Source organism: Phyllobates terribilis, unplaced genomic scaffold (assembly GCF_046119375.1).
Source record: "Phyllobates terribilis strain yellow unplaced genomic scaffold, ASM4611937v1 Scaffold_5__5_contigs__length_657084704, whole genome shotgun sequence".
Taxonomy (NCBI): domain Eukaryota; kingdom Metazoa; phylum Chordata; class Amphibia; order Anura; family Dendrobatidae; genus Phyllobates; species Phyllobates terribilis.
The window spans coordinates 177,438,812-177,463,593 of NW_027362765.1; the positions used below are offsets into that span (position 1 = coordinate 177,438,812).

The window sequence follows — 24,782 nt, forward strand, 5'->3', positions numbered from 1 at the left end:
CACCTTTGTCCAGCTTCCTCGGGCCTTCTCTTGGCGAAACCTATCTCCGGTTTCCCTGACCCTATGTGGTATGCTTTCCTGGTGGATGTAGTGAGGGGTCGCACCAAGTTGTGGTCACAACCTCCGGTCTTTGGCTGAGGAATTTATTGCCTCCACCAATTTGGGTTCCGGTACCCAGTTCTGCCAACCCGTCACCCGCAGTCTCCTGGGCCTATGGGGTTCCTTCTGCCTTCGTGTCTCTGGGCCTCTCTTAAAGTTCCTTTTCTTCTTTCCTTTCTGTTCCTTTCTGTTTCCGTTCTCTCTGGCTCCGGCCTTCACCCTAGGCCTGCCTCGTGGAGCTGGGCCCAGACTGAGCCACAGCTCCCTGTCAGCCCTCTCTGGCTGAACTCCTTCTCTCCTCAGACTGTCTGCACTTCTAAGATGGTGCCCACCTTTTATACCTCCCTCTATGTGTGAGCCCAGGTGACTAGCAACCAATGGGCTCCTACCTTTGCCCAGAGACCCACCCCTATCTGCTCCTACACCACTGGGTGTACTTTTCCCTCCCCACTCCAGCCAGGGACAGATTCTGTCGTGCCTGCACTCCTGTCTCGTGAGAGCACCGTTGAGCTGTCCCTCGGAAATGGGGTGTGTGTGGTGCATGCAGCCTAACGAGCCCTAGTCCACACTCCATCCTTACCCGGGAGTGGAATATCACACCTCTGGTTTGAGGTGCAATACCCCTGTAGCAGCCGAGCCCTCGGGGTGGTACACATGCCCTTAGGGAGGGCTCTGCGTGCCCCCTCTAGCATGCATGCCATAGGTTCGCCAGCACTGCTCTAATCTATAAAGGGTCATTATAAAAGGAAGGGGAGGAGGGCAATAATTGTGAAAGGTAGATCCGGTGTTATCGACTGTATATAGAGGTGTGATCTTTCATTGCAATTTTGCCTGTAATGATTACGAAAGTGCTGAAAGATTATCTCTATAGCATAGAAAGTGTGAGTATAGTATTAGATTTTGTGGTCTGTGAGAGGATTGTAAGATTTCGGAATTGTCTTTTAATTAGTAATATAGAAAATTGAAAGAAAAAAAGAAGATCTGGTTTAAAACATGGATCATTTTCTGATTCTACATTTTCCTTTAAAGTAAACTTTCAAGAGGATCAATATGAATATTGCCAAAGCTCCAATGCTTTAGATTAGCAGTTATATACACCCATGAAATAGAAAGGGATGCAACACCAATTTAATTTCAGCAATCCATGCCAAAATCCCTTTACATGGAAGCCATAATCGAAAAATGAAATATATATACAGTGCCTTGAAAAAAGTATTCATACCCCATGAACCTTTCCATACTTTTTCATATTACACCCACAAACCTAAGTATATTTTATTAGGATTTTATGTGATATACCAGCACAAAGTGGCTAGTATTTCTAAAGTGTAAAGGAAATGATACATGGTTTTCTAAACATTTTAAATAAGTAAATCTGAAAATTGTGAAGTGCATTTGTGGCACCCCAGGGGTCCGGTTGCCACAGTGGCATTGCCTCCCTCACAAGAGGTGATGCCATGCCTGGAAGCAAGCAGGGGTCCCCTAATCAGGTTTTCCTAAGCATGCTACACTGTCCTGGCTCCAGACCAGCAAGGGGAGTCCCTCCCCTTGGCAACTGGGATCTGGGGGCGGGGTTAGTTAGACTTAGTGTGAGGAGTTGAAGTGAGGACGTCGACGAGAAAGGAGCTGGGGACTGGAGCTGCGCGGCAGCTCACTCCAGAAGGAACCAACACAGAAAAAACGGACACGGGAGTCCGAGGCTGTGGGGCACTGAAGGCCCAGCAGCAGAAACCGGAGGGCAGGAGACTGCAGGTCTTCTGGCACCATCAGACGCTCGGAGGCTCAGCAGCACCGCAGGGCCCAGCACCGCCACGTGGGAGCGACGCATGAACAAGGCCGGAGCTGCCTGCCATACGGGTGAGCACAAGGATGTTGTACTCAGGGACGAGGGCCACCGCACAGCTACAAGCAGCAGGTCCAAAGAGATTAGTGGAAAGGAAAGGCCTCCAACTTCACCTGGTGAGGTGGATTCCTTACTTGCTTCCAGGCTGCCCGGACTTCCACTTCTAGCCAGTACCCTAGTCCCGGCTTGTCTAATCACCGCCAGTTAAGATAAGAGCAAACCGCCATTAAGTTGTGGACTGATTATTGCTGCGCCATCAAACCCTGCACTACAACGCCCAGCATCACCTATAACATCTATACTGCCCTGGAGCTAAGCTTTACCTGTGGAGAGCCACACCAGCTTTGCTGCACTAACATCAGCTCCAGAGGACCTGTTCCGCAGCGGCGGCTCCCTTTAGCCGCATACCACAGGTGGCGTCACAAACTTTGTACATAAAAATTATAAAATCCCCTTTTTTACTGACCGCCCTGGGTCATGGACTGGGTCACCGCCACTGTGACATCTCCCCAAGCAATGACCGGCCCGGCACCGAGTACCCCACGGCCCATGGGGCGCATCACATTTGTATTAAGCCCCCTTCAGTCAATGCTTTGTATGACCACCTTTCAATGAAATTACTACTGCAAGTCTTTTGGGGTATGTCTCCACCAGCTTTGCACATCAAAAGGCTGATTTTTTTTTGCCCATTCTTCTTTGCAAACAAGCTCTAGGTCAATGATATTGGATGGAGGCGTCTGCGAACAGCAATTTTCAAGTCTTTATTATCAATGGGATTTAGGTCAGGACTTTGACTGGGCCATTCAAACACATGACTACTCTATGCTTTGATGTCAGCCATTCCATTGCAGCTCTGGCAGTATGCTTAGGGTCATTGTCCTGCTGAAAGGTGAACCTATGCCTCAGTCTCAAGTCTTTTGCTGCCTCTAACAGGTTTTCCTCCAGGATTGCCCTGTATTTAGCTCCATCCATCTTCCCATCAACTCTGATCAGCTTATTGGTCCCTGCTGAAGAAAAACATCCCCATAGCATGATGCTGCCACCACCATGGTTGAAGGTAGGGATAGTGTTTTCTGGGTGATGTGTACTTTTCCACAACACATAGCATTTTGCATTTAGCCTAAAGTTTTACTTTGGTCTCATCTGACTAGATCAACTTCTTCGACATGCTGGCTGTGTCCCCTATATGGCTTTTTGTAAACATCAAACTGGACTTCCTTTGGATTTCTTTAAATAATGGATTTCTTCTTGCTACTCTTGCATAAAGGCCTGATTTGTGGAGTATACGACTAATATTTGTCCTGTGGACAGATTCTCCCACCTGAGCTGTGGATCTCTGCAGCTCCTCCAAAGAGACTATGGGCTTCTTGTCTGCTTCTCTAATTAGTGTTTTCCTTGCTTGGGATGTCAGTTTAGGTGGACGGCCATGTCTTGGTAGGTTTGCAGTTGTGCCATAATCCTTCCATTTTTAGATGATGGAATGAACCAAACCTATTTTACTTTTTTCCACAACTTTATTCCTGACCTGTCTGGTTTGTTCCTTGGTTTTCAAGATGTTCTTTGATTCCTAATTTTCTTAAACAAATATCTGAGGCCTTCACAGAACAGATGTAGTTATAGTGAGAATATGAGAATAAATTACACAGTTGATCTAAATTTACTAATTATGTGACTTCTTGAGGCAATTGGTCACTCAGGATTTTATTTAGCAGTATCAGACTACAGGTGGCTGAATACAAATGCATGTCACAATTTTCAAATTTATATTTTTAAAATAATTGGAAAACCATGTATCGTATAATTTCCTTTAAACTTGAAAGTATTTAGACCATAAATAGTTTTTCAAGGCACTTTATATATACACTCCAAGGAATTCCATCTTTTTTGATATTTACTTTCCTTTCTGAATGTGGTGTAACCCTCCACATCTGTCAAACAGTCATGGCTCTCACCCAGTCTCGGTCTCTGTCATGTCCATCACATCATATTCTATGGTCGAAATTAGTCTCTAATTTATGCATTTTGTTTGCATATTGGGCAATGTTCTTTTTTTCCATATCACATTTTGTTTTAATAATAAAAAATACCTTGCAATTTTCACACTGGCTACTGGGACTTTTTTAGAATCCAACTTGCTGTTTCTGGAAACAACACATGTACATAGCCAGAATGCACAAACTCTGATCCTATTTTTTTTATTAAAGGATCTAATGAGTATGTGGAAAAGTTATTGTGAAGGGAGGGGGAGAAGGGTCAGCTGTGACATCGCCTTTTGTTGTTTTTTATCTAGGATCTTGGGGGAAGGTGGGTAGTACAAAAACAGAGAGAGAGATAGAGCAGATAGAGAGTGGGATATACTGGAGGTTAATGAGGACTTATAGGGAATGCTGAGCCATAAAATAAAAAAAGGAGGTGAATAGGAATAATAAATGTGTCTGCTGGTGATTGCAAGATGTCCGGATGCCGGAACCGAGTCCAAAATGCGTTGCATTTGTTTTTGAAACCTTCACCATCCTTCTCTTCATGGAGTTGTCATTTTAATATTTTTCAATAAAATAAAATGTTTTTATCTCGAGCTGAAAGCTGGAAGCCACTAACTTCTTTCAGTGAGACTAGTCTGCTAGTTGTGCTAAAAGCTGTAAAATTTTCCTTTCTCAGTTGGTTGATGAACCAACCAGAAGAGAGAATTGGATGGGTCTGGTCCTGTCAAATAGACCAGATACAATATCAGATCTCCAGGTCCGGGAGCATTTGGACAGCAATGACCATAATATGGTAAGTTTCAAAGTAATATTTACTAAAACATTACAAAGGGGGAACACAAAAACCTGCAACTTTAGGAAAGTTAAATTCCATTGACTAAGGGAAGAGCTCAGTTTTGTAGTCTGCGATCATGTCCTAATAACTGGGGATATCGAAAATAAATGGGGCATGTTTATTGGTATATTACTAAAATTCTGGAGAATGTTTATACCTTCTGGTAATAAAATGTCTACGAATAAAAACAAACCATTATGGTTAAATAGGACAGTACTAAGTATAATAAGACAAAAACAAAAGGTATTTAAAACTTTGACGGCCCTGAGGTCAGAAATAGCATATGCCTCTGTTATCAGGTGTATATAGAGGTGCTACCTCTCATTGTAATCCTGCCTCTACTGATAAGTAGCCAGGTGAAAACTTTTCCTGAAAGGACAGGATGTATGAGCCCAAGGGGCAAGTGTGTAAATTGCAAGATTACTAATTTATTTTTTAACTACAGATCGTGATATGAAAAAAAAACCTTTGGTGACATTTTTCTTTTTTTAAAAAATACATGTTACGCAATTTTTTTTTACATAATAGGCATTTTTTTTGTAACTACATTGATTTACACAACCAGCTCTACCCTCACCTACTGTATCCTCACCCATCCCTTGTAGATTGTCAGCCCTTGCGGGCAGGGTCCTCGCTCCTCCTGTACCAGTCGCTGACTTGCATTGTTCAGGATTATTGTAATAGTTTTTGCTATGTATACCCCTTTTCACATGTAAAGCGGCATGGAATAAATGTAATAATAATAATAATCTACAGGACTGTACTGAGATGGCTCATGTTATTCAATCACCAAATATTACTCGGGCACAATATCATAGACAACACCAGTAACTGCTGCCATTTTGACTACATTACATCTAACGACTAGCCTATTCTCAATGTCCAGCTACTTTTTATGTAAAATAAATAACATGCACATTAAAGGAGTTGTTCACTACTAGGATAACCCCTTATCATTCCCCATCTTTCATTTTCCCCCATGAGCCCTGGTAGAGCGAGTGCCAACATTGCTGGAATGGTGCCGGCATCGGGGGTGAGCATAGGTGTTTATATTTTGACAGGGCCAAACATAGGGAATGAGAAGAGGTTTTCCAAGTAGTGGACAACCCCTTTAAGTGGCTTCTCTTTAATAAGAGCAAATTGAGAAATCACTTAATTTGGCCCCATTGCTCCCATTATAATCTGAAGTGCCACCACTGTCACGGGTTGCAAGGCAGGGATCCAATGATGGTTTCCTGCAACTCTGTTGCGTGCAATATACAATTATATCTGCATATAAGAAGGCTCCTTGTCAAGCACTTTCTCTATGACAAAGGTAGCACCATGATGTCATTTAACCACATGTGTCATTCAGCAGGATCCTGGTCAAAAGAGGCCTATGCCGCTCACAGAAGCGGGTGTGCAGGAGATCATAGGCAGGTAAATCATTTTTTTATTTTAATTTATTCAAGGGTGAGTGGATGATGAAGGTGGGGAGCAAGTTATAGCGGTAATGAATTGGGATGAGCGATTCATATGGTGAAATATATTGGGGAGTAATGAATTGAGGGAACGTAGTGGGTAATGAATTAGAGGGTAGAGATTAATGAATTGGGGGTTTAGTGTGAGTAATAGAACTATATATATTCAAAGAGGGAACATAGTGGCTAGTGAATGTGTATTTAAATGGGGATTGCATAGTGGCTACGTAATTTATTTTTTGGGGGGGTTGGGAAAAATTGGATAATTAATTTGTAGTTAAAAGGGTGACCTATGGTGATGGCTTATTAAGTTATGTTTACAATGGGAGATGCACAGTGGCTAATTACAAGTTAATGGTGTGGTGCATATTTGTATTCTGAGGCGAGTTGTTGGAAAAATTTATTCAAGGATCATACAGTGGGTGCTGAAAGTATTGAGACGCCTTTAAATTTTTCATTCTTTGTTTCATTGCAGCCATTTGGTAAATTGTAAAAAGTTCATTTTTTTTCTCATTAAAGTACACTCTGCACCCCATCTTGACTGAAAAAAAACAGAAATGTAGAAAGTTTTGCAAATTTATTAAAAAAGAAAAACTGAAATATTACATGGTCATAAGTATTCAGACCCATTGCTCAGTATTGAGTAGAAGCACCCTTTTGAGCTAGTACATCCATAAGTCTTCTTGGGAATGATGCAACAAGTTTTTCACTCCAGTATTTGGGGATCCTCTGCCATTCTTCCTTGCAGATCCTCTCCAGTTCCGTCAGGTTGGATGGTGAACGTTGGTGGCAGCCATTTTCAGGTCTCTCCAGAGATGCTCAATTGGGTTTAGGTCAGGGCTCTGGCTGGGCCAGTCAAGAATGGTCATAGAGTTGTTCTGAAGCCATTCCTTCGTTATTTTAGCTGTGTGCTTAGGGTCATTGTCTTGTTGGAAGGTGAACCTTCGGCCAAGTCTGAGGTCCAGAGCACTCTGGAAGAGGTTTTCATCCAGGATATCTCTGTACTTGGCCGCATTCATGTTTCTGTCAATTGCAACAAGTCGTCCTGTCCCTGCAGCTGAAAAACACCCCCATAGCATGATGCTGCCACCACCATGTTTCATTGTTGGGATTGTATTGGGTAGGTGATGAGCAGTGCCTGGTTTTCTCCACACATACCACTTAGAATTATCACCAAAAAGTTCTATCTTTGTCTCATCAGACCAGAGAATCTTATTTCTCATAGTCTGGGAGTCCTTCATGTGTTTTTGAGCAAACTCTATGCGGGCTTTCATATGTCTTGCACTGAGGAGAGGTTTCCGTCAGGCCACTCTGCCATAAAGGCCCGACTGGTGGAAGGCTGCAAATGTTTTACCATTCAATGTACTAAATTACATTGAATGGTAAAATGAATGGGGCCATTTAAAACTACAACTTGTCCCACAAAAAAACAATATTGCTCTAGGAAGAAGGTTAGGTGAGGAGCTCTGTATTGAGCAACCAATCACAGGACAGTTTTCCCTTTGTACTCTGCTTGTCAAAAAATGAAAGCTGCACTATGATAGGTTGCAATGGACAACCAGGTCAGTTTTTCTTTTAGACACATTTCATGGATCTTCTTCATTATGTGAAATTCAATGGGGGATATTCATGAAACTATCCAAAAGAAAATTGTCACTGGCAACCAATCACAATGCCGTTTTCATTTTATCAGAACGTTTTATGAAATTAAAGCTGAGCTCTGATCAGTTGCAACGAGGATAGGATTTTTTAGACAGTTTTAATAAAATGGACTCGACTCTCCTTGATTGAAAAATGGCATTGATTGATTGAGAAATAGCAAAGTGTTGCGACTCCATCTGGTTTTGGGGAATGAACAGAACAGCCTTTCTGGAATAATAAAATACAAGTCTCGCACACCATTATTTCCTATGGGAGTGACTTGTGCTTTTCAGCAGTCTATCACCTTGGCTGTTGACCTCCAATAAGAAACATTTTGCACGTTTTACAGTTGCCTGAAGCCAAATATTATTCTGCAGGAGAAACTATACATTTAAATCAATTAGACCACAAGTCAAAATTCTTCTACAAAGGCGAATCATAGAGGTCATGTAACAGAGGAGGCACTGTGGTGGACCTACCAGTGCACAGACATCTCCTGAATACCTGCATTCAAGCATCTTCTCTGCCCTAGTAAAATAGCTCTACAAAACCTACATTCCAATCCGATCGAACAATCGCCCTTTCTAACCACACCAACACTGACGGCTATTTTTACCCGAGACCATAAAATTCAACTGTTCACTAAATCTCCACTGCTCCATATGAGAAAATAATTCAGGCCATGAAAGACACCTGAACAAATAGATTGAATGTCACTTTTTGTTTTTTTTCCAAGGTTTAATTTCAAAAAGGATTTTTTGTTCATTTTAAAATTCACTGCATTGTATGAAAGTTATTCTTATTTTATTAATGCCCATATAACTCTGCTGATATTTTCTCAATTTCTTAGGTTTCACTACCATCATCATCATTGCCCTCCTCATCACTATCATCATCACAATATATAGGATGCATTCCATACTGATTCAATAATTCCTGCTGTACGTACAGTAGTGTCAGGGAGGGCACCGGAGAGATCATGCAGATCCCACCGCTGCCACCAATTTGTCAGGGAATGCAACTTCGCTGCCTTCAATCATCAGGACAATTATGCAATTGACTGATGAGTGATGTACGACACCGTGGCTGTTTTCACTACTAAGCCGGTTATTAGGTAATTCACAGTGAACGTATGGTATATATGTAGCACCCTGAGGATTCGGCTGCTACAGGGGTATTGCACCTCAACCCAGAGGTGTGATATTCCACTCCCGGGTAAGGATGGAGTGTGGACCTGAGCTCGGTAGGCTGCATGCACTACACACATCCCATTTCCGAGGGGCAGGCCGACGGTACTCCCACTTAGAAATGTGCAGGTACGACCGAGTCTGTTCCTGGCTGGAGTGGGAGGGGGGTGGTACATCCCAAGTAGTGTAGGGGCAGATAGGGGGAGCAGCCTGGGTAAAGTTAGGAGCTCATTGGGTGCTGGTCACCTGAGCTCACACATAGAGGGTGTATATAAGGTGGGCACCATCAAAGATCAGGGTCAGTCTGTCAGAGTCAGTAGGAAGCAGAGGTCCAGATGAGCCTGCAGAGAGAGAGTGGAGCAAAGAAGGAAAGACCCAGAGGGGACAAAGCAAGGACTCTGAGAACCCAAATTCAATCCCCGGGTGAAGAGTCGGCAATAGGGTACCGGATCCCAAACTGGTGGGGGCAAAAGCACACCCTAGCCAGAGACCGGAGGCCGTGGGCAGCGTCTGCCACGGCCACCCACCACATCCACCCCGAAGGCAAACCACGTGGAGGGTCAGGGAACCCAAGGCCAAGGGTCTCCCAACAGAAGGCCCGAGGGAGCTGGACCTAGGTGGATCACTAGTGGGGACGGCCAGAGGAAAGGACAGAAGGAGAGCTCAGGGTCACGCTCCGGACTTGTTTGGGGGTTTGCTGAATCCAGGACCTGGTGGACGCAGCACGGCTCGGGTGGTCACTTGAAGCTGGAGTGACCGGAACATCAGCAGTGAGTAAATACCCTAAACTGCACAACCCGACTCTGTCTTCACTTAACATCTATGCTGCACCACCACAACCCCCATCCTCTGCACCTGACCCCCTGAGGCTATACCCCACCCGTTGGGGGTTATACTACCAAAAGCTGCACCAACACCATCAGCCTCAGCGGACCCTGCTGCAGCGGCGGCCATAGTGACCGCAATACAACGGGTGGCGTAGTCGACAATAAAGAACTTAATAACATCTGTAGGACTGCCACATACAACTGAGCTTGACACCCTGGGCACGGACCGGGTCACAGCCACTCGGAAGACTACAACCCCCATCTGATCCGGCTCCGGGTATTCCCCTAAAGAATATGGCCCAGGGGGTGCGTCAACTTTGGCGTAGTCGGCAGGATTACGTGCCCACAACAACCGGGTACTGCGTGCCTGAAGAAAAGAACGAGTTTACCTCAAAAAGAAGTCTCCTGCCGGTTCCGGAGGGTCCCCGCCATCGGACTCCATCACAGGTCGATTCCAGCCGGTTGTCCGCCATTAACAGCGTTTTCCCGCCATCTGCAGAGTTTCCCGCCACTGGGAAGCGATTCCCGCCATTTCCGAAGGTTTCCCGCCTTGGAAGAGCGGACGCCATTATGGGCGTGCCAGAGGGTGGTGAGAGGCCACCTCCCATCGTGGGCCAGGACCGAAAATGGCGCCAAAAGTGGAAACCGCCCCCACCAACAGAGACTGTGATGCTAGAGGTGTCTGTCAGCGTGAAAGAACTGCCCCTGGAGCTGACAATCACCAAGTGGCCCCGGGACCGCCCTCGAAGTGGGAGGACTGAGAAGAAGAGAGCAAAGATGGGTGTCGCTTGGAGCAGTCTGGAGAGAGCGCACCCGGAGGCAAGAAGCCTGGAGAAGAGTATCGGAGGAGCTTACCCGGAGATGGCGAGAAAGCAGAGCAGCACCGGCCCGTTGGCCAGGAGCCTGCTAGAAACAGAAGAGGGAGAGCAGAGCAGCACCGGCCCGCTGGCCAGGAGCCTGCTGGAGACAACGGAAGGAGAGCAGAGCAGCACCGACCCGTTGGTCAGGAGCCTGCTGGAAACAACGACCCCACTAGGCCTAGTGGAGGTCCTAGCACAGCTCCCCCGAGACCGGGAGTGTGCACAGACCGCTCTGGAGGGCCTCGCAAGGAGGATGGCCCGGGTGCAGCGAGAGACGTTGGCGGAGTGGAGCCGTGAGATGGCCCAGCAGACCGAGACCTGTCAGCGGAGCACGCCACCCAAGACGAGGAGACAGACTGCCTCTGAGGATGGCGCGGGAGGACTGAAGGCCGGAGACGGCGCCGAGAAGGGAGCCGAACGAGTGGAGGCAGGTAAAGGGGACGTCTATACCCCAAACCGGGAAACCGCGTACCTGCCCCAGCTCCCCGTCGCAGAGCCCGAAGTCTATCCTGCCGTGCCCGTCGCTGCAACGTCACCGCCGCAGACTAGGCCTCAAACGGGAGCCGCGACCCCTGTGACGTCACACGCCTCGACCCCGAGCGTGACCAAGCAGGAAGTACCACCAGCCTGGTCGCAAGGCCTAGTACCCCCGGGCGCCGCAATACCAACAGCGCCCCCTACCTCCGCGGAGCCCCCAGTCTGGTCGCAGGGCCAAGTAGCCCAGGGTGCCGCCGTCCTTACGGTGCCCTTCACCTTCCAGATACCCCAGGCCTGGCCGCAAGGCCCGGGCAACCCGGGCGCTAACACCACTGCGCCCATAAGACCAAGAGTGCCACATCTGGGAGAGGACCTGTTTACCCAACACACGTGCCCGGATGGGCAGCCTTTCATCTGGCCCCAGGAATATCATGAACTGGAACGGCAGAGGAAGGCTGGGGCCATGTGTGCACCCCTGATCCCGGCTCCAAAGCCCGTAAAGAGGATCTCGCCCCCGCTAGAAGAGGCCCAATTTGAGTGGGACCCTACCGGAGAAGATCTCATGGGGTTCACTCAGGAGACTCGGGCAGCTGCAGCGGAGCGTGCTGAGTGCTGCCGCCAACAACTCGAGGTCTTTGAGAGGGAGCGGAGAGAGAGGCGGGTCCGGGAACAGCAAGCTCAAATAAGGAGCGCGGAGCAGAAGAGCCGGGCCAGGAGAGACCCCCGTGCAGCGCATAGTCCCCGCACCACCGGGACTGTGATCAAGTTTAACATGCAGCATGGGTGGGGCTTCATCCGAGACCACCGCACCCCAGGCGACGTCTTCGTGACCAGGAGAGACGTTGAGTCCCACCTACCGGAGGGACACAGAGGTCGTGACCTTTACATCGGGGACGAGGTCACCTTCACCCGGCACAAGTGTGCCAAAGGACCCTACGCCCTCCATGTGCATCGCCTGACGGAGGAAGAGCTGCGGTGTGAGGAGGAAGAACAAGAGGACCCGGACGGGTCTGAAGTTAAAGGAAACCATAAAGAAAGAGCAGGAGGACGTCGTCGTTAAGTACAGCGAAGCAGAAGCTGTATATAGTTGCCCGTCGGGGCACCGTGAACTGTTACTGCTGCTATCATAGTCCCCGTTGGGACCAGCAAGTGTGAACTGTTTACCCGTTTAACCCTTAAATCCCACTGACCGAGGACTGAGAGCGGTCATTCCTCCCTAATACCTGGCCGAGGACTGAGAGCGGCCACCTTCCCTTTTGTATATAGTTGCGCGTCCTAAAGCGCCCCCTACCGGTTTTATAGGAAAACCATTTTTCAAGAAAAGACTGTCGCACTTTACCCGGTCACGCGTTGCACAGTGACCGGAGGAGGAGCTAGAAGCGAAGAAAAGTCTACAAGAATGTTTTATATGAAAAGTTTTATTGATATATATATATATATAATGTTTTGTATGAGGTTTTATATGTTTATGCAAAAAAATTTGTATGTTTTGTGGTGTTTTGTTCTTACAGCCCGAGGACGTGCTGTGATTTACCAGGGGGGAATGTAGCACCCTGAGGATTCGGCTGCTACAGGGGTATTGCACCTCAACCCAGAGGTGTGATATTCCACTCCCGGGTAAGGATGGAGTGTGGACCTGAGCTCGGTAGGCTGCATGCACTACACACATCCCATTTCCGAGGGGCAGGCCGACGGTACTCCCACTTAGAAATGTGCAGGTACGACCGAGTCTGTTCCTGGCTGGAGTGGGAGGGGGGTGGTACATCCCAAGTAGTGTAGGGGCAGATAGGGGGAGCAGCCTGGGTAAAGTTAGGAGCTCATTGGGTGCTGGTCACCTGAGCTCACACATAGAGGGTGTATATAAGGTGGGCACCATCAAAGATCAGGGTCAGTCTGTCAGAGTCAGTAGGAAGCAGAGGTCCAGATGAGCCTGCAGAGAGAGAGAGTGGAGCAAAGAAGGAAAGACCCAGAGGGGACAAAGCAAGGACTCTGAGAACCCAAATTCAATCCCCGGGTGAAGAGTCGGCAATAGGGTACCGGATCCCAAACTGGTGGGGGCAAAAGCACACCCTAGCCAGAGACCGGAGGCCGTGGGCAGCGTCTGCCACGGCCACCCACCACATCCACCCCGAAGGCAAACCACGTGGAGGGTCAGGGAACCCAAGGCCAAGGGTCTCCCAACAGAAGGCCCGAGGGAGCTGGACCTAGGTGGATCACTAGTGGGGACGGCCAGAGGAAAGGACAGAAGGAGAGCTCAGGGTCACGCTCCGGACTTGTTTGGGGGTTTGCTGAATCCAGGACCTGGTGGACGCAGCACGGCTCGGGTGGTCACTTGAAGCTGGAGTGACCGGAACATCAGCAGTGAGTAAATACCCTAAACTGCACAACCCGACTCTGTCTTCACTTAACATCTATGCTGCACCACCACAACCCCCATCCTCTGCACCTGACCCCCTGAGGCTATACCCCACCCGTTGGGGGTTATACTACCAAAAGCTGCACCAACACCATCAGCCTCAGCGGACCCTGCTGCAGCGGCGGCCATAGTGACCGCAATACAACGGGTGGCGTAGTCGACAATAAAGAACTTAATAACATCTGTAGGACTGCCACATACAACTGAGCTTGACACCCTGGCACGGACCGGGTCACAGCCACTCGGAATACTACAACCCCCATCTGATCCGGCTCCGGGTATTCCCCTAAAGAATATGGCCCAGGGGGTGCGTCATATACACCTCCAATTCCAGCGTATGGAATAAATATAAATATATATATATATATATATATATATATATATATATATACAGCACAGACCAAACGTTTGGACACACCTTCTCATTTAAAGATTTTTCTGTATTTTCATGACTATGAAAATTGTACATTCACACTGAAGGCATCAAAACTATGAATTAACACATGTGGAATTATATACTTAACAAAAAAGTGTGAAACAACTGAAAATATGTCTTATATTCTAGGTTCTTCAAAGTAGCCACCTTTTGCTTTGATGACTGCTTTGCACACTCATGGCATTCTCTTGATGAGCTTCAAGAGGCAGTCACCGGAAATGGTCTTCCAACAAGCTTGAAGGAGTTCCCAGAGATGCTTAGCACTTGTTGGCCCTTTTGCCTTCACTCTGCGGTCCAGCTCACCCCAAACCATCTCGATTGGGTTCAGGTCTGGTGACTGTGGAGGCTGGTCATCTGGCGTAGCACCCCATCACACTCCTTCTTGGTCAAATAGCCCTTACACAGCCTGGAGGTGTGTTTGGGTCATTGCCCTGTTGAAAAATAAATGATGGTCCAACTAAACGCAAACCGGATGGAATAGCATGCCGCTGCAAGATGCTGTGGTAGCCATGCTGGTTCAGTATGCCTTCAATTTTGAATAAATCCCCAACAGTGTCACCAGCAAAGCACCCCCATACCATCACACCTCCTCCTCCATGCTTCATGGTGGGAACCAGGCATGTAGAGTCCATCCATTCACCTTTTCTGCGTCGCACAAAGACACGGTGATTGGAACCAAAGATCTTAAATTTGGACTCATCAGACCAAAGCACAGATTTCTACTGGTCTAATGTCCATTCCTTGTGTTCTTTATCCCAAACAAGTCTCTTCTGCTTGTTGCCTGTCCTTAGCAGTGGTTTCCTAGCAGCTATTTTACCATGAAGGCCTGCTGCACAAAGTCTCCTCTTAACAGTTGTTGAAGAGATGTGTCTGCTGCTAGAACTCTGTGTGGCATTGACCTGGTCTCTAATCTGAACTGCTGTTAACCTGAGATTTCTGAGGCTGATGACTCGGATAAACCTATCCTCAGAAGCACAGGTGACTCTTGGCCTTCCTTTCCTGGGGCGGTCCTCATGTGAGCCAGTTTCTTTGTAGCGCTTGATGGTTTTTGCAACTGCACTTGGGGACACTTTCAAAGTTTTCCCAATTTTTCGCACTGACTGACCTTCATTTCTTAAAGTAATGATGGCCACTCATTTTTCTTTACTTAGCTGCTTTTTTCTTGCCATAATACAAATTCTAACAGTCTATTCAGTAGGACTATCAGCTGTGTATCCACCAGACTTCTACACAACACAATTGATGGTCCCAACCCCATTTATAAGGCAAGAAATCCCACTTATTAAACCTGACAGGGCACACCTGTGAAGTGAAAACCATTTCCGGTGACTACCTCTTGAAGCTCATCAAGAGAATGCCAAGAGTGTGCAAAGCAGTTATCAAAGCAAAAGGTGGCTACTTTGAGGAACCTAGAATATAAGACATAGTTTCAGTTGTTTCACACTTTTTTGTTAAGTATATAATTCCACATGTGTTAATTCATAGTTTTGATGCCTTCAGTGTGAATGTACAATTTTCATAGTCATGAAAATACATAAAAATCTTTAAATGATAAGGTGTGTCCAAACTTTTGGTCTATACTGTATATATATATATATATATATATATATATATATATATATACAGTATATACCCAGATGCAATCACTGCCAAATCCACATTAACAAAAGGAACTAGCTGCCACCACCAAACGTTTATACAGGCTGCTTGGATACCCATTACATGTAGCGTATGGCTTCAGGGGTGCAGTTTACAGAGCAAGAGGAACAAAGCTATTACATTTTATATATTTAATCAGAAAAGGTAGGCAGTGTTTATAAAAAATATACAAAGATGTTGCAAAATGGGAACAAAACATAAAATAAAAGGGATAAGAAAGGAAAAAGTACTAAACCTGTGTCACAAAAATGACTCAGAACTTAGCGGAGGGAAGCACTCCTTAGAACAACTCCTTAGAGCAACGGACAGAATCACAGAGTACTGTGTCTTCCAGAACTGACAACTGACAAAAACCCAAACTCTGCTTTTTATCAGATAAAGGTAATGCCCACATACTTCCCTTGGTGAGCTCATATAGGTGGCTGGTTGTGCAATGTGCTAGGTCTTTTTGAAGTTTATGAGATCCCCAACTTTCAGAATATCTTTGTCCCTGGAGGTCCCAGGAGGGAGATGTTGTTGTCATATTTTCTATCTCGATTTTACCTTTCTATAGAGATGACACATGGCATGATCAATATTAAGTTGGAAGTGTTCCCTTGGCCTTACGGTGATGTGTGTGAATTCATATGCTCGTCCCTTCGCTATTAGGCTGAAAATATATCTCCCATAAATATTGAAACGGTGCAAACCCCTAGCTAACTGACCACTAGCTCCAGAGAGTCTGAGATAATTCCTTTGAACAGAGGAAGCCCTTGTATTTCTCCACTTCTGAGTATACGAATCCTAGACTTGTTGGCTGGTTTTCAGCAGATCTCTGATGTAATTACCTATTCACAGCAGGATGTTCTCCTTCAATGGAGGTTGAAGTGTCAGCTCTTTCTCACTTCCCCAGTTATAATTAATCCTATATGTTTTCACATGTAAAGCGCCATGGAATAAATGGTGCTATAATAATAAATAATAATAATAATATGTTGAATGTGAGGGTGATATGTCCTCTCTCTGAAGAGATCTTTATGGATTTTAAAATTTTTCTCTACGACAAGTAGTAAATAACATAATGGATGGCATGCTGAGTGTTTACATGATAGATGACAAACATGTTCAGTGACAATTGTCAAACACAGGTGACTATTTAGTAACAGAGGGCAAAAGTGCAAATGTGCAGTGAACAGTAGTGACACATAGTTTCCAACAAGTCATTAGCTATGCAAATAAAAAGTGACCAGATTAACATCTGTCTGATTTATTAAAAGAGTTTTCTGGATAAGGAAGCCCTGTTTCAAATACCTTTTTACGAAAACCTAGGTTAACATACCCAAACTGGTCAAGTTGGGATTCCAGCCCAACAGAAATATTACACTTGAAATGCTGTAAGCACCTTCTCCAGGTCCATCGGAGCACCTCCAACAGTGCCTGTCAGGCTGAGCTGGGCAGATTCCCTCTACACATTGCAGTTCTGAAGAGGGCATGGTCATTCCGGCTCAACTACATGGTAGCAGTCCAAGCGCTCATTACCATAAAGCCCTGCTACAACTAGGTGGTCCACACAAAACAAGACCCCCGGAACAGCTCATCCAAACCCAACCTGACTGAATCACCAATAACAGCAGGCTGACGAAAGTCAGAATCAAGAAGATGGAAGAGGAGGGCCAGGAGAGGTATGTCAGTGACTGGAGGAACGATATCATCATCTTTCAGAATCTGGAGAAACTCCAGAACCCCAGAGACCGCCAGATCCTGAGCCAGTATAGACTCAGTGCCCACAGTCTTGCCATCAAATCCTACACTCACTACAGGAGATTTTCTGATCTCTTCCTGAATTTAAGCTCCATGGAGGAGGAAGAGAAAACATATATCCTACGGGGGGAAGAAGGGAGCACGGTGGAGATAGCAGCATAATATGTGAGCGCATACCATAGACTTCCAGAAAGAGAAATATAATATGCCATAGACTTCCATAGCCACCACCTTGGATGTGCCCAATCCATCATTCCTACAGTCCCTATCACTATTCCCTATTGTACTCTTGCTTTGACAAAACTAATGTGTATTTGGTCCTGCCAATAAAGCTTCTTTGAATTTGAATATAGAGAAATCTAACCTGCTGAGAACCTTTACCTGGTAGAGAGCTACAAAGAGTGGTTCTTGCTCCAAAGTACCCTACACATCCATTTATTACATAAACAGCCCATTCATTTTAAAGTGATATGTGCAATGCTTCATTTTTCCTATGGTGGCGCTGCAGGGAATTGCTCCCTTTTTAAACGGTGTCCCCTAGTTTACAGCTGACATGAGCTGCTTGTTAACTTGCACAAGGGTCTTATTGACAAGCGTGGTATGCCACAATGAAGATGTAGATCTAATATAGGAAAATAGTAAACTCCCTTGAACAATTGTACACAAACTTCTGGAAATGTTAATGGGATATTCCCATCTCTAAGATCCTCTCCCAATATGTAGTAGGTGTAATAATAATAATATTAGCAAATACCTCCAATTAGAAATGTAGTATAGTTTTTCTTATTCGCTATGTCTCTTTCCTCATGTGCAGGCATTGCAGGACCTTAGGTATCCATCGTTACGACCACTAGCAAATAGCAAACTAACTGTCACTATATCAGTGGTCGTAACCATGGATACCCAAGGTTCTGCAATGCCTGCACATGAGGAAAGAGACATAGCGAATCAGAAAAACTATACTACATTTCTAATTGGAGATATTTGCTAATATTATTATTATTACACCTACTGCATATTGGGATAGGGTCTTGCAGATGGGAATACCCCTTTAAAGCACATTTACAGTAATCTGTTCCAAAAATAGAAACTGGATTTACCAGGCTCAATTTGTAGGCTCAAATTGTTGATTTCTGTTTTATAGTGTGTTTTCCCTGGGGTCTATTCATTATCATAGAATTTTCTGGTGATCTGTAAGTAAAGCCTAATCAGTGTACAGGGTGGGCCATTTATATGGATACACCTAAATTAAATGGGAATGGTAGGTGATATCAATTTCCTGTTTGTGGCACAGGAAAAAAATTAAGTTGGATCCAAAATGGCCAACTTCAAAATGGCTGCCATGTTCACCACCCATCTGGAAAAGTTTTCACCCTACCATATACTAATGTGCCACAAATAGGAAGTTGATATCACCAACCATTTCCATTTAATTTAGGTGTATCCATATAAATGGCCCACCCTGTATATTGAAAAGTTGTGCAACTTAGAAAAATCGTTAAATATAGCAAGAAATTAAGTTGGCTGCAATATTTTTTAGCCTGTAGCATTTTCTGCATGTTCCCCAAAACAGTCAGTCTTCTAGAAATACTGCCAAAACCACATTTATTAATTTATTGGTAATCAGTTCATCTTCGTAGGGTGAATGGCTGAGGGTCCACACCTTCGTGAAGGTAGTGAACTCTTGGCTACACCAATGGCGCACCAAAGCCCCCCCCCGCCCATTTGATGCATATTAAAAATGTTTTTCTCAGGCACTCTACCAACAGGTGCAGTGTTAGTATGATTGTTTATAGGAGATACAGTAAGTTCTCTATATCATTGTATAGATTGTTCAATATTGATTTTGGGGGTGACAAACTCCCTTTAATTGTAATATAGGATCAATGGAAAGGATGAGAGTGAAAGGGACCTGTTTAGACAATTTTACTACTGAAATGGATATATAGGACCTAGTACAACAAGAAAAATGAAATCTGTTTTGTAGTAATCTGATATGCTATTGTTAAGAAACTGAGCTGTGAAACCACATGTAAATTAGCCTGGATGTCAATTGGATTGACATGTCTCCAATGAACTTTTAGGCTAATGTCCATGTGGATTGAAAACTTGATATCTCAGCACTGACACATAGGATTACTACAAGACAGGTATGACATTTATTTTTATACAAGGGCCTATACAGCTATAGTTGGGATCACTGCGGATGCCTTAAATGGAAAAAGCTCAGTATTGCATCCAAAACTTTTTTAATACTACCATAAGATTTCCAAACCTCAAAATTTATCCAAAATTTCAAAACAGCATATATGGACATGCATGTCTTTGAAATGTAAATCCACTGACACCTTTTCATCTTCTATCTGTAGCTGCATTCCTGAGTAATACACATTTTCATTTATAATCAAATGAGGTGTAAAGTACTCTGGGTGTGACAGAGCAGTTCCCAAACCTCTGCCTTTGGAGATTGTTGCACCAACAAGCAGCAGCCTTTTTACCTTGACTGACCACTTGACTCTCTGTGTGACATCAGGCACAAGGCAAGGAAATCAGTGAATCATCAATCAAGCTAAAGAGGTTAACTTCTCGACAATGCAGCAACAGATAGAAGATATAAAGGTTTCTATGGATTTACATATGAAATACCTGCATGCTAGTGCCCAGTTTGGGGAGTTGAAGGAAGGATGGAGTTTACTTACAGATTTTCTTTAAATCATTCATGGTATATTTATATATGGGTACAAATGGGCACCAAAAACAACTCGGAGCACACTTCATGCTCAGAATAATGGTTGTCACTCTTTAAACAACAGCTCTATTATTCAGAAAATGTGAAGTGAAACCAGAAACCTCTCTTGCAAAGTTCCTAATATTCCCCTTTGCTCAGAAAACCAAACCAGAATTTTGGGACCAGTCTACTATTCCTGGCATCTTAAGTAGGACATTTGGGAGAAGCATTGTATACAGAGTTCTGTTTGTTAACTGCTCTCAGCTAATCAGCATTGTTGGCTCGCTTACAAAGTACGGCTCAAAATGCTCCTCCTTTAAGTCCATTTAAGTTGGATGCCAAACACTGACTATAAATCCAAGCCCTCAAACTCTAATTTTAGCAGTTGTATAGGAGATCTTAGCACATACTAATTTAAAATGCTTTATATTTCATAAATGTTTTTGATAGAAGTGTACCTCATAATAAAGTTACACTTCTGCAGCGTACTTGTCATTTCAGATGACTTCTCAGAATAAATTATCGTGTGTGTACATAAATAATGCCAATAATAATTTTATTTATATAGCGACAACATATTCTGCAGCACTTTACAATTGAACATGTAAAAACAATAAAAACAATACAAAGTAAAGCATAGTTCATAGTTCTACAGTTACAGGAGAAGTCAGGGTACTGCTCGCAATCTTACAATCTATAAAGAAATAGGGGGGGGACACAAAAGATAGAATGTGCTTGTCATGTATGGTCCAACCATCATTACAATAAATAGGGGTTAAGATATAAAGCTGCATGATCCAGTCATCAGGCAGTATCTGTGTAAGTACAATTACCAAGTGCTAGTGGGTGCATGGGGTATGTGGAGACAGATGAATAAAAAGGACCAGATTCTGAGGAAAAATTGGAAGGGGGTTCAGGGGAGAGTTAGATTAATGAAGTGAGGTAATAATTATGTCTAAAGAGATGTGTTTTTAAAACACGCTTAAAAATGTGGGGGCTAGGTATTAATCAGATCTTCCGGGGTGGTGCATTCCAGGAAACTGGCACAACACGAGAGATGTCTTGGAGACGGAAGTGGAAGGTTCAGATTATGGAGGATGTTAGTCTTAGGTCAGTTGCAGAACGTGGAGACAGAGATGAAGGAGGGGATGTATGGTCGTGCTGAACTGTGGAGAGCTTTGTGAATGAGAGAGATAAGTTTGTATTACATTCTGTAGTGGATGGGTAACCAGTGCAATGACTGGCACAAGATGGAGGAATCAGTGTAGCGGCTGGACAGAAGTACGATCCTGACTGTCGCATTCAGGATGGATTGGAGGAGAAAGTTTGGACATGAGGATTAGGACTACTGGGGCCATTACATGCTTTGCAGCTTAAATTTTACACCACTTTTTCCCTGTAGATCCATAATTGTGAGTTTACCCTGATCCAGTGAATGGAGACTAGCTGTTATAATGGCTCCCATAGACAGTACACAAAGAGAAGAGGAGATCCTGCTCCTCTATCTCTCTATAGCACACTGTGAGAAACAACAGTATCATCATGTTGTAAAGGACATATTGATACTCATGCTAGAGAAACTCCATTTTGTCTGCTCGCTTTAAAATCATGTTATTATCACTCCTTGCATAACATACATTCTTTCTTTCTCTTCCCATAGAACTTATCTCACACTAACCTTTTCTCAAGAGAACATTTTGTCAGACACTCTTATCTAACTTGTTTAGGCCAGGTTTGACCTTGTAAAATTTCCATAGTGCTTCAAACTAACAATGATAATATGACCATATATGTGTTTCCATAATAATTGTACTCACATCAGTTAGCCTATAGTATTGTAGTATGGCTGTAGAGTTGATTGGCTATTTGATATACTCAAAACAATATAAAATGCTAAGCAAAATAAATGGGATCAGAGATTCTTTGAATCCTCCCAATACAGAACATTGTTTCAGTTTGGTTTTCTGTGGATTGCAATCAACATAATAATTTGACACTCACTTGGTCAACCGTGAAGGGTTATTGCCCTACCTTAACAATGTTTATACTAGCAGTAGAAAGAAAACTTACTAGGAAAAAGTAGCACCTTTTCATGTATCTCTCTCACTCTGAATCACTCTATGGCGGCTTCCTCTTCCTCCCTTCTCTTCTTGAGAAGACAGAATGTAACCTGATCCCTCAGTTAGATGAAAATCTGTCTAGTCAAACTATGAATTTTAGATGTGTTTTTATGCAAGTAATGAGTTTGGGAGGCAAAAAAGTGGCTGATAAGTGGAGAAAAATCTTTTTTTCTTATCTCCACTTGTACTATTGATTCATGGAAAGTTTGTTGAAATTATAGTAAGCAATTAAATTTAGCAAAGACATGAGGTATGCATGATGCGTATGCTACATTGATGGATTATCTACCTTTTTTTAGGTCTATTAATCAAAGTGATAACTATTCTTCTGTGAATTATTAGCCAATCATCCCCACCAATGCTAACACTACATCCTGGTAAAAGTTACAAATATTATTACTAGCTAATGAAAGTTATAATGCAAATTAGTGGTTACCATGGTAACACCTCTTTTCAAATTTTGTCTTTAAAGTGTTTCCAGTCTTAGCCATCTATTTACAAAGCCCTGCTGGTAATAGAACCTATTCAAACCGATGCAGATAAATCACTCTTGTTTGGGTGAACTGTCTATATACCTAAGAAGAACAGACAGCTGGGGTGTTAAAATTGTCTGTAAAACTGCTGGGACAGCCCAGAGGGTCAACATTCCAGAAATAGTAAGGGGATGCAGAATTTAAACTTTCCCTTTAAGATATATATATATATATATATATATATATATATATATATATATATATATATATACAAATGTAGTAGAAATGTGATTTTACTGCAGATTCAATGACTATAGCCACCAATAGCTGCATAAAGTGTATATGTTCATCATAAGGAAACAATTATCTTCTCTTATGTCACGGAAAGTCATGTGTCACATGTAATTACCCCAAAGCTTCAGGTTATGATGTATTAAAGTAGCATTTCAATCACGAAAGTAAACAGAGATGGAAGACTACAAAGGTGTAGAAGGCACAGCTCATTAATAATGCTACACAATGCTGCCAGTGTATATGGCATTGCGTCTGACAACTGGATATAGTTTTTTAATATATGTACCTCTAAGATTAAATAAGCAATTCCATTTGATAGAAAACTATTTGCATTCATTGTGCAGTCATTCATTTGGGTAAAATACCTAATAAAAAGGGGTAAAAAATGTTCCATATCTACTGTATCCAATCTGCCAGTCCAAAGAACGCAGTCTGTTAGGTCAAGTCAGCAATCACATACTGGAGAACGGCAACCTAAGAATCTCAAGAAATTTGTACTTTCTGGGATTTGTAGTCCTATAACTGGCTAAGAACAGTTTGATTCCCACATTCTTGGAACCATTAATTGGATTTCTAAATATTAATCTGCTGGGATTTCTAATCCAACAAAATACAAAAGCCTTTATGTTTTCCTTATTTGCTTAATGACAAGTTCCTAAAACAATGTCCTAAAATAATTATACATTGTTGCAGGTTCACAGGTTCTTACTAGTACAAGGAAAACAGTGGCAAATAATGTCATGCTGCCTGCCAAGAACGGCTGATCAAAGCCTCTTTAATGAAGTAATGTTTCCAAAGCATCTCCATGTATTTAAATGCTTCCTATCTGAGCGGTTATTACGCCTGGACCAATGAGAAATTAGTGAGAGTCGCAGCATCCTGCTGGGGCAGACTGTGCAATCCTAGCCCCCATCAGTGCACTGGATTATACACATGCCCTAAGACTTCACCTCTGTAAATGAATGCAATCTATGTACAGCGCTATGGAATATGTCACCGCTAGATCAATAATAAATGACTGTGGAATCATTCATACATGCATTAGACATTGTCCCCCAAAATTAAAAGCCATCAGTAGTGTCCCTGCATCCAGCACCAGGCATCTGATACATATGTCATCCTACAAAGTCATACTGCAGCCACCAACATAAGTGCAAATAAGGGGTTCCTTACTGTAAAGTCTGTCCACCTTCTCTTTTCTAGCCTTGGTTTGAAGAGCACTGAGGTCCGTGCAGGTTTTTAATTCTGGGAGGTAAAAAGGGGGCCCCTCCCATCATGAAATTGGAACTGCTGCAGCCAGCCTAAAGAACAACACAGATTAGCACTAAAGCTGTCACAGTCCGGTTGCACAGGGGTTTTCCTGCTTGGGAATACTAGACTTGCTGTTATACTGTGGAGAAGTAAATCAGGACCACTAGTATCCTCACCTATACCTACAAATAGGAATGTGACATTGACAAGTGATGTCAAACTTTTACACTTTGTCCATTCTGCTCTTATATTGGAATTTTGTGTGCAAACCTTTTCAGTCCATTATTATAAGCTCCGCTTGTAAATACTTGTATGACCAAAAAAGTATTCTAGGAGTGATACCTTTATTGACTAACCAGAAAAATTATAATCAAAGCACAGAGGCTCCTTTTTCAGGCGGGTTTACAAATGAACGACTAAGACATAACATTTAAGAGATGTTACAACAAGGCAT

At 43.8% G+C, this 24,782-nt stretch overlaps 1 protein-coding gene across 2 annotated transcripts in view; it reads right to left on the reverse strand.

Moving 5' to 3' along the window:
* Positions 1-24,334, reverse strand: part of MATN4 (matrilin 4) — a 79,331-nt gene extending 54,997 nt beyond the window's left edge. For both annotated transcript variants that reach the window (XM_073681132.1, XM_073681131.1), the window contains exon 1: positions 24,251-24,334. The gene's annotated coding sequence lies outside the window, so the exon portion shown is untranslated. The remainder of the gene's footprint in view (positions 1-24,250) is intronic.
* Between the last annotated feature and the right edge of the window lie 448 nt (positions 24,335-24,782).